The following is a 19,895-nucleotide window of genomic DNA, read 5'->3' on the forward strand; positions in this document are numbered from 1 at the left end:
ACACAACAAACAACAACAACGTATATCGACCAACGTAGGGACGTAGTAGGCAATCATCATCATCAGTAGAGATACGGTTGCTCGACTAGACTAGCCAAGGCAGTCTTGATCGATTTTAGCATCATTATCATCAACTTCGTCGAAGAAAAGTATAAAGCGTACACATGGTGAAAAGTGTCTGAACGTGTCCCGTGTTTTCCCGAACTGGTGGGTGGTGGAAAATTTCGGGTGGAAACATCGGATCCGGAGAGAGCACACATAAATGACAACAGAGAGGAAAATGGTCAGTATGCTGCCCATAGACAACACATTTGGCTGGAGAAGAGCATAGGCTATGTTGCTCTTGCATTGCGACTCGCGCTTATCGAGGGCCTAACTTTGTACGAGGTCTTATGTTGCATCATGCTCTGGCTCTCGCTCTCGCTCACGTTGACTCCATCGGCTCGAATCCGAGTGGGTAATTGTTGAAAATTGCTAGTGCTGCTGTTGATGATGCTGATGTTGTGTTGCCGTTGTCGGTGATCTCAGGCTGTGTTGTTTTTTTTCTTGCTTCTCACTGTGTTTAGTAGCGGCAGACGACTAGTTAGTATGAGAACGTGACCCGACCAAAAACCGGCTCCGGAGCAGTTCGGATCAGTTGGCTTTTGAACGTCGTCGGAACCGAACGTGAAACGGTGCTTCGTTTGTGCTCTCTTGGTGTCGTAATTTTAGTGGTGGCCTCGCGACGACGCGTGTTTCGGCCGAACAATTCGCACAACCCAGTACCAGTACAGTGCAGTGCAGTGTGGCATGGTGGAAGTCGTTTAACCCATTTTTGGTGCGGAACCCGTGTTGTCTGCCAGAGGATTGGAATAACAACAAGTTGGAGTCACAGAGCCCCCTCTTTCCTCTATCCTCTATCGGTGTCTGAGTGATTTTTCGTCTCAGGGTTCATAAAGCCCGTGCTATTTTCTGTGAATTGTGTGAGCGTATCGTGAAGCGTGTAGAATTCTACGTTCATTGTGAAGCAGAAGCAGCAAATAGGGAAGATTTTGGGGCTGGAAATTTCCGGTGGAGCTTACAAGGGGTGAGTGAGAGTGTAGACGAAGCGAAGACGTCGTCTGGTGGTCTTGGAACCAATTTTTTGGCGGCTGCCGCTGGTTTGTGTTTATTTGGCCGTTTGTCGATATTTTTTTCTCTATCCCCGTCTTGCCTTTCACACAACACAACACGACCGGCTGAGGGTGTCAGTGGATCAAAAAAGCGACGAAACACACACCGTTTGAGTGTAAACATCAAGCCCCTCGCGGTTTATATATTTTTTCGCACCGAATGTTTACGCGAATTTGAGCCGGCTGAGAGGTGAATAAATATTGGGATTCCTTGCTGTGCGGTCAGATCTTCAAAAAAGTTGTCATTGAGACGACCCATTTCGGTCAGTCAGTCAGTGTGTTGAAGTGTACGTGAATTAGTGGTGTCAAACCGGTGAATCCCAGCTGTCTTAAAACAGGTGAATACTCGTTCCATAAAATGATTGTCAATTGTTCCATAGTACCTAAGTCATTCGTTAAACCAAAACGTTCCGCATAAGTCGAAAAGCTACTGATGCTGCCGCCCTAAAAGGATTAGCCGAATTAATCGAATCACGAACCATCAAAACAGCTAAGTACACACGAAATCATAACAGAGAACGGGGCTAACTAAGCTCACATAAACACGTAAACATACACAAGATAACTAATTTGATAACCCCCAAAAGATCATCTCCTGCCTGCCGAAAACCAATGCCAATCGATGTATTTTTGGGAGGGATTGGGATGAGCAATACCCTTGAACAGAGCCGAATTTAGGAGGACCTGAAGAAGAATGATGATTTAAATATCTTGGAAAATATAAATGATCAATTTCACGCGCCTGTCCACCACGAAGTCCTTTTTAATTTTTCATATTCGTTTTAATTCTTATACAACATTTGAATGCTGAATTCTTCAGCTATGTTTTGCATTTCGATAAAAGGAAATTCAACTCCAAAAATCGAGATGCTTATCGATGCTTATTCATAAAGTTCGGTTTTTAATTGTAAAAATATACTTTTTAACGAATGCTTATAATTTCTTTCACTACACGGGTTATACAGCCCCGTTCGATTTTGGCAACACGCCCGTACATTTTGTGTTGCCAAATTGAATGTTGCCAAAATCGGCCGTTTTTTTTCTCAACATTTTTTTCAGTTATTTTTATAAAATAAATATTATTATTATCAAAAACGTTATTTTTTGTCAATTTCCGACCATTTATAGTTATTTATTATTTTTTCTATCAAATTTTTTATGCATTTTGTATTTTTCTTGTTTTGTTTAAAATGTTTTGTTTTCATGTGTCATATTTGCTATTTTTGTCATTCTTCATCATTTTTTAGTTGTTTTTTGTCGTTTTCAGTCTTCTGTTTGAATTTGTTTTTTAACTTTTTAAATTTTTCAACTGTTATTTTTGCGTACTTTATAAATTTTTTAAAAAACTTTTGTTTTTATTGTCGCATTTAATCACTATTTAAGAACACAAAAACGTATTTATGTTGTTTGTCTGAAATATATTGGTCCTGTTATAACGAAAACTTAAAAGTAATGTTGTTTCTAAAAACTGCTCGATTTTGGCACATGTGTCAAAATCGGATGTTGCCAAAATCGAATGTTGCCAAATTCGAATGTTGCCAAAAACGAGCGGGGTCCGTACTCACAAATTTTGTACGTTATGTACTCAAAAACATGACGAATGTCTACTGATTTCAGGATGTCAAGGCGTTATGAGCATATCTTTTATTTATTTATATTAAGATAGGGTGGAAAAAGGGATAGTTTTAATATGTGACGTAACGGAAATTAGAGGTGAAAATTTGCCTGAAGTGACGCAACTGAGGAATAAAGATTTATCTTGTAAACTACTGAATAGAAAAAACTTTTATTGGTTGTAAATTAAAGGTTAACTTGAACAAAGACGGCGATGTATGTATATATAGTTTGTCTGGTTAAATTTAAACACCATAAAGTTATTACAAATATCTTTAAAAAAAATGTTCCCAAGTTATGTGACGCAACGCTGGAATGGGTCAACTATATTTCACATATACGACCGCGAAAAAATTTTGATATCTCAGAAACCGCTGCACCAAATTTAACGAAATTAGTACCTTTAAGTTTCCCAAAGTGTAGTGATGAATTTTGTCGAATATAGTTTGACAAAGTTTAGTTATAGAACATTAGCAGCAAGCAGCAAACATACATATCTCGTATTTGGTCCGCATATTGTGTTAATTTTTTTCACAAAGATGTCGATATTAGAGAAAACCATTCAAGAACGATGGTGAAAAGCGGCAATTTGAAACATATTTAAGGCTTGAAACTAAAGGATTTGATTGCAGTTTATCAAATCCCTATGTTGTTAAATAACAGTAATTGCATTACATCCGACGTTTTGAACTTTTTCATGGCCTTTTTAAACTGTTTTAGTATAATAGTAAACTTGTTAACAATCTACTCTTAATATACTGTGACCATTTCCTATAACCGAACCCCTATTTACGCATTTTCGCATTTCCTCATGACAGCTGTCTTTTCTATATTAAGTAATCATGTGCATATGTTTGTATGTGAAACTTTGCACTGTTTATTTTGATTTTTTTTTGTTTCAAAAGAGTGCCATTAGCACAATTTTTTGAATCACACTCAAGTTTTTTTTTAAAGTTATAGGCTTATATTTTCGTTTGGGCCGTTATGAAGAATAACTTTAAGTTTTGGCCAAAATTAACAAAAGATTCTGATTGCTGAGAGAATTTCTCACAAGAAAATATTCTGTTGAGAGGATTTTTAGGTCCGCAACCTAGCGCTTACAATGTTTATTTTTTTGAGTTTTAATTCCTTAATTTTCTGCGTGAAAAAAATTGTCCTATTGGCATCGTCTTAAAAAAAAAATCGAAAATAACTATGCAAAGTTTATGATTTCCACGTGCAAACATTAGCATATTGTTACTTAACATATGTTTTGAAGGCCGCGAAGAAATATAAGCCAGGAAACATCGAAATTTGGCACTTTTTATCTCAGAAATTGCAGGACCAAATCGAACAAATTTAGTACCTTTGAGTTATGAAAAGTGGTTTTGTTAAATTTAGTAGAATACAGTTCCATTATTAAATTTATAACATTGAGCTGTATCTTCTCAACAGAATATTTTCTTGTGTATAATTCTTCTCAGCAATCTGAATCTGCCTTTTGTGCTATTGACGTCCTCTTAAAACAAAAATTCGAAATAAACAGAGAAAAGTTTCACATTCAAACATTTGCACATTGTACTTAACATTTAAAAGGCAGCTTTAACTAGGAAATGCGATAAATTTGGGCATGATTTGAGAAAGTGTCATTTTTGCTGTGAGCGGAAAAAACGAGTCGTATTTGGTCTCCAATGTGCCAAGATCTCAAAAAAATGTTCAGAAGTGGTCAGAAAGTGGTCAAAGATTATTATGTATTATATTTTTCTTCGCATATTATGTTTCTAAGTTTACAGGCAGTTCTTAAGTGCGAGAATAAGTAATAGGTTTAATAATTTTTAGTGGGGTTTAAAAAAATAATAAACACTTGAACCGACTAAATAAACATCAAATTTTCTTTCAAAGACAAGAGCAGAAAATAAACTTTAAAGGAAAAAGGTAAAAAATTTGGAAAGTGAGATTTTTTTTTTTATTTGAACCAATATTTTCATTTTACAATATACTTTACAAACATGCTGTTCCAGTTCAACAATAAAATACAACATAGGGTTTGATAAATTGAAATAAAATCCATTATCTGTAACCTTACATATGTTCAGGGCCGTAGGAAGAACCGACTTATGGGGGGGTGGGTTTGGTGACTAATCTTTGATTCTAACCTTTGATGAAAATAAAAAATTATCCAAAAAAAAAAACAGTAAGAGATCAAATTTGCTTGATGCAAACTTGAACTAAATTTATGATATTAGTTTGAAATTTGGCTTTAAAATAGCTGCAATATTAATAAAATGTTAAACAATACACCGAAAAAAAAGTGCAGATTTTTTGGTGAAGATCAGGTACATGTTTCTTAAACACGAAATATTAAAACAAAATCAATTTCATACTAAAAATCCTGTGGATGTTTTTTTTTTTAAATATAATTTGGAATATTTAGCATAAATCAAAACTTAGAAAAGTAACTCAAATTCTACTTTATATTTGTGATTTTCAGCTGAATTGTGTGTACGAACTCATTCTGATTAAAAACTTTCAAATCAGGAATTTGAATTGAGAAGCAAATTGTTATGTTTATGTTCTAGAATTTCTCAACAAATTTATGTTGATTGAAAAACTCATTCACAAGCTAATTTTTATTCTGAATTAAAAATTTGAACTTTGAATCTGTTTCCGAATTTTTATACGATTTCCAAAATGTACAAAAGATAAGATTTCCGAATCTTAATTCCAAATCAGAATTTCATGCGAATCTTAGAGCCCTCATTCATGAATCTACTATTTTAACTTTGTAGTGCTGGTTTGATCTTAATTCATTATTTCAATTATTTATTTTTAATCTGTTTTGTGAATCTGATTTAAAATGTGAATTTCGAATGATGAATCAGAATCTGGTTTCCAATTTTGGCTCGCCACTTAGAAGCTTTAAATGTTTTAATTTTGTGTTAGAATAAAGTTTAAGAACTTCGAATTCGAATTTGAATATAAAATAAATTTCTACTTTTTCTATAATTGGAAAACTATTATTAAAATTTTGAAAATGCATTTGATTTCGAAAAACATGATTCAAATTTGATATGACATGCAAAACCTAATTCGAACAAAGATTTCAAAGCAGCTTTTCATTCCTAATTTCTTATGATTATTCGAACTGAAAATAAAGAATCCCAAATTTGATACAAAATCAGAAATACGAAAATATGTAGAAATACAATTTTGGTTATAGGAATATGGAACCTCCAAAATGGTTTTAATTTAAAATTTAATATTCAAACCTGAATTTCTATGATAAGGTTGCCAAATTGCCCGGTTTTAACTGGATTGGGCCGGATATATAATATATAATTTGAGAAAAATCCGGTCCGACCAGGTTGCCCAGATTTCATTGGAAAAGCCCGGATATTGTTCGGGTTTGTTCTTATTCTAATTCTTAAATCAAATTTAAAAATAAACAAACTGTGTGGTAATTTTTTTTTATTTATGCGTCGAAAATTTTTGCAGCAAGTTTCAAAAAATTATCATGAAAGGTTTTTTAAGTTTTTTTTTGATTTTTGAAGAGCAATTCCTAGGTTTTTACCAAAATTGCGCGGTTTTCCCTGGATTTGGTCGTCAATTTTATATCAAATACCCGGATTTTGCCAGGTTTTCATATAAAACAACCTGGATTTGTCCGGCCCGGATACGTGCTGAAAAAAATTTGACAACCTTATTCTATGAACAAGTGAGAAAATTTTGAAAAACTGGAGCAGAATTTTGAATTTGAAATGGGTTTTTGAGGTTTTTGTAATAGTTTTTAGTTCAGATAGATACTCCTGAATATCTTTCCTTTATTATCATAATTTGATTATGAAGTTAAAATTTCGAGTGTAGAGTAGAATACCTCACTTGCTTTTTTGGACCCTCATGGGGGGGGGGGGGGGGGTTCAACCCGCAAAAAATCCCCCCCCCCGTTCCTACGGCCATGCATATGTTTAAACATTTCTATTTTGACCGAAACTCATTGTGTGAGGTGTTATTCAACTGATATTAATCACTAAAGAACAGGGGTTGAAAATCGAGTCGCTAGCTCGATGCCCGAATCGATCAAAACGCAAACCATTCCGAATCATGCTTGAGCTGAATGATTCCATTTTGTAACATTGCAAAACAAATTATCCCGAGCCATCGCGTGGACGAATGAAATTATTTCGACCTATTTGATATCAACCAAGTTCAATGCGGAGGCCAGTGAAAATGAAAGGTATTCATAACTTGTTGTAGCGAGTTGATATTACTAAACAATAATTGGTTGCACTAAACCTCCACATTATGGATATTGGGCTTAAGGGCTCAACGGGTGGAAATCAAATTTTACTTTCCGACGCCATCTTGAAATCCAAGATGGCGTCTTCCGCTTAACTTAAAAATGCTGTGAATGACTTAAAATCGAATGAACCACCCACAATATGGGTATCAGGTGAAAGGGCTCAGCGAGTAGAAGTCGAATTTCGTCATCCGACGCCATCTTGAAATCCAAGATGGCGGCTTCCGCTCAACTTAAGCCCTTTTCCCCAATACCCATATTGTGTGGGTTTCTTACATTTTTCAGACATTTACAGCATTTTGAACTTAAACGGAAGCCGCCATCTTGGATATCAAGATGACGTCGGATGACGATATTCGACTTCTACGCGTTGAGCCCTTTACCCCAATACCCATATTGTGTGTGTTTCATACATTTTTCAGTAATTTACTGTAAATTTTAGTTAAGCAGAAACTGCCATCCCCAGCCATCTCCATTTGAGAAAGAATAAAATTGAAATGACCATCATTCAATTTTGTAACATAAACGAATGACGCCGATTCGAAGAAAAGTTCGATCCTGACGAAAACCAAACAGAATGCCTTGGAGCTTCTCCTATGTCTGAATATTCCACTGCGCGCTGGTTTGAAAGTAGGCAACACAGATAACACAGAAGCATGTTGTTCACAGAGCAGATCGAAGCACGTTCATTTCTGTAGGGTTTCACTAAGGGAGTGAACGTGAATTTTGATTCATTTTTCAAACCCTGCTAAAGAATTATTACACGTGTATTAGCAAGAATTCCAATTTGATGTGAAAGTTTCATGAATTATATTGTGAAATTTTCATGTTGATATTATGTTGTTTGATGTGAATATCCAGAAATATTCTATTCCTGGATTCTGGCTATATAGAATAAGTTCCGGTCAAAATCAACCACAGATCAACTCCAATCTGAAAAAAAAAATTACTGTAATGGAGTCAATATTACTACAGACTCCGTTCGATTTTGTTAACACGCCCGTACAATCTGTGTTGCTAAAACTTTTTTTCAGATATTTTTACAAAATAACTATTATTATTATCATTAACGTCATTTTTATTCAATTTCGACTATTTTTAATCATTTTTTTTATCATGTTTTTGATGCATTTTGCACTTTTTTATTCTGTTTGTTTTTATTTGTCATATATGCTGGTTTTGTATTTTTTTTATCATTTTTAGTTGTTTTTTGTCATTTTCAGTCTTTTGTTTGTGTTTGTTTTTTAACTTATTATTTTTTTCATTTTTGAGTACTTTATAAATAAAAAAAACTTTTGTTTTTATTCTTGTTTTTATCACTAATTCAGAACATGAATACGTTTTTATGGTGTTTGTTCAAAATATATTGGTCCTATTAAAACAAAAACTAAAAAGTAATGTTGTTTCTAAAATCCGTTCAATTTTGGCACATGTGCTAAAATCGGATGTTGCCAAAATCGAATGTTGCCAAAAACGATCGGAGTCTGTATTTCAGGTCTGTCAATTGTCAATTTTAACCATGAGCATCAGATTGAAAACAATCTGTTATAAATATTATTAATGATATTTAATGATGATGATATTTTAATGATATTAAAAAAAAAATTAAAATCGACAAAAGTCACATCGACCGAAATTGATATTTTAATTGTAAACTCCCAAATTGTTTCGCAAAATACATTTTACAGATTCCACGTCTACAAAAGATGTTCGCAAATGAAAAAATCTCAAACGATACTAATTTTGATAATTCAATTCCAACGGATAACAAATTCTGTATACATATTTTATATGTTTTTGAATAGTTTATTTTTTTTATGAAAAAATTGTTAATTTTTCCAACTTTTACGAAATTATTCATCAAAAATATAGGAATAAGATGTTTCGCAAACCAGAGAGTACGAATGGAAACCAACAAAAAGTGCTACACTTCGTTGAAAAAAAAAAGAATTTATATAAAATGGTGTTATTTTTTTAAGGGAATTAACTCACGCCAAAAATTTTTCTTTTCAAAAATACTCAATTGAGAAATAAGCTCTATAAGCAGTTTTGAGTCACCAGATAGTCGGATTGTTACAAAATGACGATATTTCATAATTTTTTAAATCAAAGTCGAAGAGGCGAATGAACTAAATATTTAAAGCCTCCATAAATAAATAAATCAAACAACGAAACAAACAAAATTGTAATCAAAGTATTGAAAACCAATTTTTAAATATTTTTTTTTCTTCAATCATTGACAATTAAACACTTTCGCGTCATTCGTATCTAAAGAAATGTTCATATTTTCATGCGAGTGCAAGTCAAAACGTGGAATAGTTTAGATGAAGATGCTGAAAATTGAAGATTGATTCAGTCGGATGAAAAATGTATCACTTTTTCACATGGAATTAGAAGCCTATGGAATAAGGTTCAAAATATCTTCAAATTTAGTAACTTGAATTCAGTTCACTATCCTGTTTTGTTAAAACTGAGTGGATTCAAGTCACAGGTTCTAATAGACACTTTGATGTTGTCCTTCCCAGAAGCTGGGTATACCGAATTGCGGGTTGGTAATTATTTTGTCAACAACGAGTTTCAAGATGCCGATATTTTTTTTCCTCAGAAAGAACAAAAAAAAGAAGACATTTACAGGAGGGTAGCAATGGATGTATGGGAAAAATTTCATGATCGAAATTTTAAAACCAACCACATATATTTTGTAGATTGGCCCAAAAAAACTTACCTGTGCAGAATTTAAGATCGATCGGACTTGATTTAGAGGTGCCTCAAAGCACTCAAAGTTTCGATTTTTCGACACTCAAAAATAACCACCGAAGGGGACCGAAGGAAATCTAAAAACATAAATTTTAATGTTGATGCCAAACGATTACATGACTTTTTCAAAAATCGACTTGGGAATTTCAAAACCACCTAAGGGGAGAAAAAAGAATATTCGGAATATCGTCATTTTAATGTTTATGTCATATGACTTAGAAATGCATGAAACGTCGAAATCTAGTGTTATCTCGAAAAAAATTGTATAGTCTAAAATCGATTTTCTGGGACTCAGCCGTTTTTGTGAAAACCGGCCGTATGCGTGGAAATTGTGATTAATTGTTAATTGTTAATTTTTTTATTTTCTCGGGAAAAGGGTGCAATTGCTTTCTCTCACTTAATCAGGTCTTGGTTATAGTCATTTCTGTACACTGTTATTTTTGAATAACTTTCGGCCGGATAATTCAGGGCTATTTTATTTAGAAACTGGGCAAAATCCGGGCATTTAATTTAAAAGTTGTCGACCGGGCAGAATCCGGGCAAATTTTGTCAAATTTTTGAAATTATTCAACAAAAATTAAGAAAAAAAAAACCTTAAAAATGTTTTTTTTCATCAAAACTTATCAGAAGATTTTAATTGAATTTTAGGCTTCCAAAAACCTTAAATGATTATTTTCATGAAACTTGCTCAAAAACTTTCGTTTTGTGCACATAAATTTGAAAAAATCTATACAAGTTTTTTTTATTTGGTAAATGAAGTGAATAAATCCAGACCAAATTCTGGCTTTTTCAGTGAAATTCGGGCAATCGGGTTGGATCGAACTTTTCGCTAATTTTGTATTAAATATCCGGGCAAACCCGGATAAAATCGGGCAATCTGGATACCTTATGCTAAGTGCATGAAGGATACTTTGATATAACGCGCTTCAAACCTGTCCTGTTTGTTGTGTAGTGTTCCATACATTTTTCAAAAACTGTTTGGTATTATTGAAACAGATTTGAAATTTCTAGAATTCTGATTAGTTAAAAAAATGCAATTTCAATTTTTTTAATATATATTGGATTCAAATTCCTTAAATTTAGGTAATACTAAAACACTTGCTGTATTGTTTCTCGTTGAATATTATTTTGAACTTTGGTTTAGAAAAAAAAATCAGATTTTCTAAATTATGACTCTGAGTTCGATTTGAATCCTAATATTGAAGTCTGTAAAGTCTTAAATTTGATGATTAACTATAATATTAAGTTTCAAAACTGGATTCCTGTATAAGGTTTATTCCAGAGACCTATTCAGACTCTGAGAAGAGAATCTAAAATTTCGAATCCGGCTCTGCCGATAATCACAAGGTCGATGATGATAATAATCCTCGTTCGTGTCGTCGTTTTGCCCGTTTTCCGTCTCATGGTTCCTCCTTCCACAGCATTCCTCATTGCTCAGCTTCAATTATCGGTGGGTGCTTTTGTACGTTGCAAGCAATCAGAAATCGACGGAGGCTGCCGAGACGTCGTCTTCGTCGTTGTTTTTGTTGTTGATTTTTCTTCTCTTTTTTGTTGATGCTGCGGTGACTGTCGATGATTTATTTATTATTTACGTTACACGCGATTTTTGCTGACGAACCATGAGCTTTCTTCAGAAAAGTGATAATTACACTCTCGCTCTTGCTTTTGCTGTCTACTATCGGCCGAGCTAATGTTTTCATTTTGTCTATCTTTCTAAGACTTTACGTTAAACTCCTTACTCAAAGCATCTCGGTTGAGGAATCTTTGAGTAAACTTCTGAAACAGAAGTTTGTGTCGATGATTTAAATATGAATCAACTTTTCGTATACATGCCATGTTCGGTGCAACCTTCGTGAATCGCAATCAAGGTTTTTCGGTTGACGCGCTTGGAGCGCATTTTGCGACCAGATGTGTCTCATACGTAGAGCGCATTCTTCACTAATTGCTCTCGGTGCGCTTGTTGTCGTCGTGGGTTGTGTCGCGAACTATGATTCGTTTAATAGTCTGATGACTGTGCAAAAAGTATGTTGGCGACTTCTCACGTTGACATCATTTGATTATTGAAATTCAAATAAAATTTAAATAAAAAAAAACTGAATATTTCGTTACATTTTTTTTGTACAAATTAAATTATATTTGGGTTCTGGAACCAGAGATATCAGGTTTTGTTTTCGAAGCCTTGATTTTTGCCTAAACGGACTGAGAATAAAATGTTTTTTAGCTTGATGTTCCGTAAAAGATAATTTGACTTTAATTCATCAACGTTTTTCGGCGGATTATAGAATTAAAAAACGTTTTTTACCAGTTGTCCAGACTATTTTGGCTTTCGTTTCTATTCAGTGGGCACTAAAATTATATTTTGAACAATGAATTTTTATCCAGAGTAGCTTGAAACGTCTGTACAACTGGTAAAAAAACGTTTTTTAATTCTAAAATCCGCCGAAAAACTTCGATAAATTAAAGTCACATTAAAGCGCGACAATAAACAAAATTCCAGTAAAAGATAATTGAGATGTTGTGTAAGGTGGACTAAATCACAGACAAATCTAAAATATCACATGTTTCGAAGCAAATTCTGTCAAAGAATACATTCTTGATTAGTTAAAAATTATACCGAATTATGGAATCATTCTTCTACATTCTAGATTCATTAAAAATTGTACCGATTTTATAGATTTTTAAATACTTTTCAATGGATTCAGATTTTTTATTTTGAAATGCTTATAACTTTTTTCATGAAATGCTTAGCTGCTTGTCATGTGAGCATAAAATTAAGCTTCAGAATAGTCAAAATCAAAAATCAAAGACCAAATTTATTCCAAGCTTTTTTGAATTTTCTGGATGATTTAATGTGCAAAAATTTCTTGTTCCATACTAATTTACAAACAAAACACGTTGCGCTAATTCAGAAATCAACCAAATCAACTTAAATTTTATACTGATGCTTGGTAACCTGAAATGCATCGAAAAAACATATAGGTGCAGAAAGTCATTTTTGCAGTGGTCTAATGCTCATATATTATTCATTTGCTACTACTCATCTGCTACTTATTAAGAATTTTGAGTAAGTAGGTGGATAAGAAAAATAAAGAAAAATGTATTCTGAGGGGAAAAAAACTCCTATGGAACGGTTTTGACAATACTATTGCCTTGATTTCTGTGAAAAATCAAAACAAATGCTTAAATAACTAGAAAAAATGTCACCAATCTGGATGATTATGGGATAAATGCATATCCAAATAAGTCTCTGATATATCATTTTTTTTTCGGTGAATTATGGACTGGTTTTTGATTATTTTTGGTTATTTTTAAGATAATTGATTTGAAATTGATGAGCGCTTGAAGGAGATTTGCGCGTTAAATTAGATTTTATTACGTACATACATTGAGGTGATTTTTTTTCCTGTTGGGGAGAGAGTCCACTGCGACCATTAAGTTGATCTATTGTGGTACTACCCCGCGTTATTATTTTTTACTTTGCTATGCTACTTGACACCCCTGCACTATTGGTTGAAGTAGCAGTTGTTTACCGGTAGCACTACGAGCACACATACATATCTAGGTAGGATCTCCAAGTGCAATCTAAGTTCCCTTGAAAAGATCCATCCTAATGCATATGCTGCATCATTGAGGCGTACAATGTCCAAGGTAACACGGCTAGCATTTCACTAATGCTAAAACCGCCAACCTTCAACATACTATGTGTGGCAGGTTATGTCACGACCGGGATTCGATCTCATGATCGTTGGCTTAGAAGACAAGTATGCTATCCTCTAGGCCACGATCTGCTGGCACATTGAGGTGATAGCCAAATAGGTCATGCATTTTGTAAACTGACTCAAAAACTGACCTGTAGAAAATTTGAAGCTCAATCGGACTTGATATAGGGTTCACTTAAAAGCGCTCAAAGTTTCGGTTTTTTTACCCCCAAAAATCACCAAATGGGGGACCAAAGGAAACCTAAAATATTGAAATTTTTATTTTGATGATAAATGACTTAAAAATACATAAAACGTCAAAATCAGCAGTTATCTCAAAAAATGTTTTTTTTCCAAAATCGACATCAGCATTTAAAAAATCTCGTATGGAGGGAACAAAAAAATCGGAAAAATAAAAATTTTAGTTTTGATGCCTGTTGACTTAGAAATGCATGAAATGTTTTTTTTTTCTTTTTTATAAGAATTTAACCCATTAAGGTCATTCTTCCTCGAGAATACATGAAACGTTGAGATCAAGTGTTATATTAGGCAATTTTTTTTTGCCAAAGATCGACTTTCTAGGAATTTCCAAAAGACGATTTTTAGCCAAAATCGACATTACTCACTTAAGCAGAAATTCTTCAGGACATTGCCATTGCCAAACGCGCTTCTTGTAGATTTATTAATATATTTTCAAAGGGATTTTTCAAATTTGCATAAAATTGTACGTAATTAGCCAACTCGCAAGCCTCGTACTAAAATCGACTGTTTGCCACTCTTTGCATAAATAACTATATTCGACTAAAAAATCATTGATAAAATAGTTATTTATGCAACAAGATGCAAAAAGTTAAAAAAATTTCAGCACGGATCGCCAATTTATCATCGCAATAATTACTCCGAGTGCTAAAAATCGATATTTGCAACAAGTTGCATACACAATGCCGGAAAATATCAATCAGAATTAAGTTTTTATACCTTTCAAAACTAGTTGCTGTTATCACTTTTAGAGTAATCGTTCCCAACTGTAAAATAGTTTATATATAATTTGCAACTGGTTTTTTGAAAATGATGAGACAGTTAATAATAATATGACTTCATTCGACTGAAATGAATCTCAATTTTCACTTATTGACTTTGCCTAGAGCAAGTTCACTCGTGTTGGGGAAAAGTGGTGGAAGTTTTTACAATTGTACCACATTTTGAAAATTTTACCGTGCAAAAATATTTTCAAGATCTGTGACGGTCAAGTTTTTTTTTTACAGCATGCTGTGATGCAAAAATAGCTCGATTTCTATCACAAACGGCTGAAATAGAAACAGTTGTAAAAAACTTCAACGCCCAAAGATCTTGAAAACATTTTCGCATGCCAAAATTTTCAAAATTTGCTACAAGTGTCAAAATTTCTACCCCTTTTTCCAACACGAGTGAACTTGCTCTTAATGATGTGCTTGCTTTAATAGTAAAAAAAACTACTCGCCTGCTTTTCATATGGTGATATTTCAAACAAAAGTTTCAAAGCTTCCAGAATATACTACGCAATTAAAGATGTTTACTAAATGCTAGGCAAGGATAAAAAATATCTGTGTTAACAGCAAAATTACCAAAAATAAAGATAATGTTTAGAATGTCGAGGTTCTTTTGAAAATCAGAGGGAAAAAATCAAAATTCTTACGTAAAAATATTTTTACAGGACAAATCACGCTGAAATTTATCGTTAGAATTTTCTAATTCTAGCCTCAGATGTTATTTGTAAGTTCACTCGTGTTTGAAATTTTGACTCTTGTAGCACAATTTAAAACTTTACCATGCAAAAACGTTTTCAAGAACTACGGTCTTCAAGTTTTTTTTGTACAACACGTGTTCTATTTTCGCATGCTGTGATGCAATAATAGCTCGATTTCTATCACAAACGGCTGAAATAGAAACAGTGTTGTAGCAATTTTCAACGTCCAAGATCTTGAAAACATTATTGCATGATAAAACTTTCAAAATGTCCTACAAGTATCAAAGTTTCTTCCACTTTTTCTCAACATGAGTGAACTTGCTCTAAGCCGCTTTTTATGTGATGTAAGTTTTCTAAACATTTCATTGAAAGGTCAGTTTCGTTTGGAGTTCATCCTGGGTAGCCACTACGTTCACATTATTAGTTCTGAGAAAAGCCTTCCTGATTGCGACTTTGTACATTCTCGAAAAGAGAAAAAAAATCAAATACAGGGTTGATTCCATTATAATCTTCGTGTTAATTCGTTTATTAGGATTGAAGTTTGTTTTAGATCATCAAAGTCACGCGAGTTTCGATTTGTCTCGTATAACACAAGGCAAAAAAATCACATTTTCCGAGCAGCTAAAAGTTTTAGAGCAAAGTTGGACTAATTTGGTTGAATCTGAATAAGCAATAAGTTTTTTTTATCAGCTTTTGTTTTCCAGATAACTTTTGAAAATAAGTGAAAAATTAATATAAAAAAATTTCATCACTCATTTAACAAAACTGAAGAACATTGATTTCAAAGTTTAAAAAAAACAAAGTTTTTATTTCAATGATCAAATTTTCGGTACCGTCATGCGGGGGGACTATGGGCCAAAACGAAAAATGTTTGTTTTTTAAATATCTTCATAAGTATCTGAGATATCATTTTCATATTAGAAGGGTGAAAACTTATGTTACATACCCTCGTTAAATAAATGTACAAAAAAAAAAAATTTCATATTTTTACACATTATAGGCGACCAATAATTTTTTATTTTGCTTTTAATTTTTTTGATATTCTGTTTTAATTCTAAAAATTGTCTAAATTAAGTGCCATAATGACAAACAAACTACATTCCACAAATTTGTCATGTGTAAACTAACACCAGCAAATTTCATGGCCCAGATAAATACGTTCATTACGATCTACTTAACCAAAGTCAGTTTTTCTTCTACAAATTGGTTGAATATGTTAAGAGTTATTCCAATGTTTTGAAGCAGTGTCCAGAATGCACAAATGGAGGTGAAAATGAGCCAAGCTAAGATCGCGGTTTCCACAGCTTTGAAGCTACTTTTTAAGGTCCAAAACACATAAATATTTAATTTATTGTTGTGCAGCAATCGGAGATAACGAGTTCTAGCATTGTGCTAACTACACAACATTTCTTTTATATATCTCCCTCCGAACTCAACACATATAACGCAGCCTTTAGGCGTTGCTCTTTTGGCCCATGAAGCGAAATTGGAGATAAGTACTTCGTACTTATAAAGAAAAAAGGCATGTCTTTAGCGACAACTCTAACGAAGCCACATTTCCCAGCACTGTTAAAACCCTTGATGAAAAGTTTTTAGGAAATTTAGAAAGAAAACTGGATTTTGGGTTTTGAAAAAAATGGTATCTTTCCAACAAGTGTGGAACCACTTCTAAGATAAATTTGGTATGCGCCAATTTGGACTGAAAAAAAAATGAAGTTACCTTCAAGGATTTTATCAAAACCAAACGAGCCATTTTTGTAGAAGGCTCTACGAAGCAAAGGAATAAGTTCAATATCTCACCCGGAACCAGCGTTACAGCCGAGGAAATTTACAAAAAGTGATAGATTAAGAATAAAACCGAAAAATCGAACAAGAAAAATAACAAGTGTTAGAAATAAAAATACAAATAATGATAAACTATTTTTTTCACAATCACCTTTTTGTACATATAATTAGGATCTAGTCCTTGAAATTTCAATTTACACAGTTTGATTCAATTCTCTACAATTTGGATAAGTTTATGTAAAATTTATGATTCGAAAAAATTGTTTTTTTAGACATATAAATATCAGCAAGGACGAGCGTGAGAGAACATTAAAAAGGGTCATCGATATACCACGTTAACAAATTATACAGGAAGCACATGTTTACCAGCAATTCAAATGAACGGATTTGAATATGAGATAGAGAATGAAGAATGATTATATCTGCTCCTGTTGAATGAATAACCTCGGTCGAAGTACAAAAAAACTGACATATTAATGTATTGATCATCATTGAATGAAACTGTTAGCCAGAATCCATAACAGATGAAATTTTTACACTCTACGAGATCATTCTTCACTTATTACATATGAGTTCAATATTTTTTAAATTATTGGTAACATATTCTCTTTAATCGAGCAACTATTACAAAGGTGACCCATAGTCGGGTTAACGGGATGAATCATCCTAGCGGATGAAAATCCCCGAAATGAAAAGTGGCCCATAATCACCCCCTCAAAGGATTAAGAATGTGTCAATTTTCTTTGCCTTGTAACTTTTTCAAAAGTATAATGTTTTTCAACCAAATTTTGCGCAGTTATTGTAAGAACAAATCTGCTTACAAAGCAAAATTACAATAGTTAATCTGAAAACAACTCTAACACCACCGGTTTTGGCCCATTATCGCCCCGCACGACGATAAACCGTGATTAATTTTAATTTCTGAGAAAAAAGTTATTGAGGTTCATCATTTTGTGTATTTTATTTCCAATTCTGCGGCTCCTGGAAGTAGTTCCAATTCTAAAAAAAAACGAGAATAACAGAGTTTAAACCAAACTATATCTATTTTTTTTTAACCATAAGCCAAATCGTTTTGCAGTCTTCAGCAAAGGTATGAAATGAGTTAAAATCTTCAATATCAAATACTCAAAGACATTTCTTAGTGATGTGAGGAATAGCTGAAGTTTTATTTATCTATATGTCTAAAAATTATAGAATTTAAAGTTTTTAAAGCGTTGTAGCACTGGAACTTTAAAATCTAGAGAAAATGTTAAACTTTGATTGAATAAAAGATATTTAATAGATTTGAAATTAGTTCTAATTTTTCAAAGGTTTTTGGGTTGACCAGATAATTAAGGCTATTTTTTCTCAAAATTGATTCATTTTAAATATTTTAAACGTCATCACCTAAACTAGAGCTGATAGACAAAATTTAACGAAAGCTTCGAGTTCAGGCAAAATCTTCCTAAATCAGCTATTGAAACATAAGCACCAAAAATACTATTCCCTTGTGAAATCATTTAGTATATTAATGATTCCTACTAATGCGATAAATGAGGCTGACTCAAGAAATAAATCCGCTCACTTATCAAGAATCGCATTTTCTGCCACCGAAACATCAAAAATTTTTCATGGATCATATATCTTATTTTATGTTCTGAATGACATTAGATCTCAAAGATCAATTTGCCGGAATTTTATAAACCATGTAGAGAATTTTTAAGACGCGAAGAATAACAGTTTTGAACGGAACTAATGTTTTGCTATGATAAAAAACAATTAATTTAATAATGCCTATGATCAATATTGTAGAATTATGCAGACTTGTCTTATGCAAAACAGAAAATCATTCCTTTGGAGCCAAAAATGTTAAGCTAAATAAATGTCATAAAAAGATTTAAAGCCACATAGTCCAAATATATTTTATCATGCATCACATACTTGGGGTGACTGCATCGTCAACGATTCCTCGAACTTTTTTTTTTCCTTTCGAAACAATCGCATTCTCGTTACCTCAACGCTATTCAGTCAACTTGAATCAAACCTTTTCAGTCCTCACTATCAATTGAATCTCCCCGGTTGATATGGATGTGTCTATGAACAAATGATCGGATCGCACAGTGTTCCACACTGTGAATAAAAACATTTTTATTTTATCAATCATATTCATTTCGATTTCCGTGGATCATTCTGGAACAAATTCGCGGTAATCAATAAATAAGAAATTACAATTTTTTCAAAACTGTTTGTATCAAAATATGTATTTCAATTATTTCATTCGCCCAGCGACTTTGTGACTCCTCAATCATTTGGTGCTGCTAGTCACTGATTAATACGATACTGTTGATTGTTAAGTCGTGCTGATCGACTTCATGGTATTGAACTTGAAAACAATTTAACATCGTGCTCAAAGCGAATGCTCGTATATATTTGTGTCTGGGTGTGTTTCTATAGCAAGGGCTGAGAGAAACGCCTAATGAAATCATCAATGGAATTAAATCATACGGTTCATGCATTTTGGATCGCTTAGAGGAGCTCAATCTTTACCTACCTTGTGTTAAGTTAGTTAAATTCTCCGAACAGGTTGATAATCTTACACGATGACGATGATGATTAGTGATTAGAGAAGTCAAATTATCAGGGGATCATTCCATTTATCTCCGTCCGAGTTGAGCTTCTATTCGCGAACCAACCGGATAGTTACGTAGGGGAGGAGCGGGCTATATGCGCCTATTAAGCAGAACACTGGTTTAATCAAATATCACGTCGAGTATGTGTACAAAAACTATATACACGTGTGCAGGCATCTATTTTCTATACATTGGAGTAATTTTTATGTAAAAAATTTCTTCTGTTTCCAAGAAAACGATTTTATTATAAGTGTTGTCTAAAATGCCGAACCTCAAACC

The 19,895-nt window shown here is 33.2% G+C and overlaps 1 protein-coding gene across 3 annotated transcripts in view; it reads left to right on the forward strand.

The window, feature by feature from the left end:
• The first annotated feature begins 618 nt into the window (after positions 1-618).
• Positions 619-19,895, forward strand: part of LOC129757313 (translation initiation factor IF-2-like) — a 451,432-nt gene continuing 432,155 nt past the window's right edge. For 2 of the 3 annotated variants that reach the window (XM_055754494.1, XM_055754495.1), the window contains exon 1: positions 619-1,066. The gene's annotated coding sequence lies outside the window, so the exon portion shown is untranslated. Of the gene's footprint in view, positions 1,490-19,895 lie in introns of all 3 variants that reach the window. The other variant, XM_055754493.1, reaches the window with a different exon arrangement.

The sequence above is a fragment of the Uranotaenia lowii genome, chromosome 3, assembly GCF_029784155.1.
Source record: "Uranotaenia lowii strain MFRU-FL chromosome 3, ASM2978415v1, whole genome shotgun sequence".
Lineage (NCBI taxonomy): Eukaryota > Metazoa > Arthropoda > Insecta > Diptera > Culicidae > Uranotaenia > Uranotaenia lowii.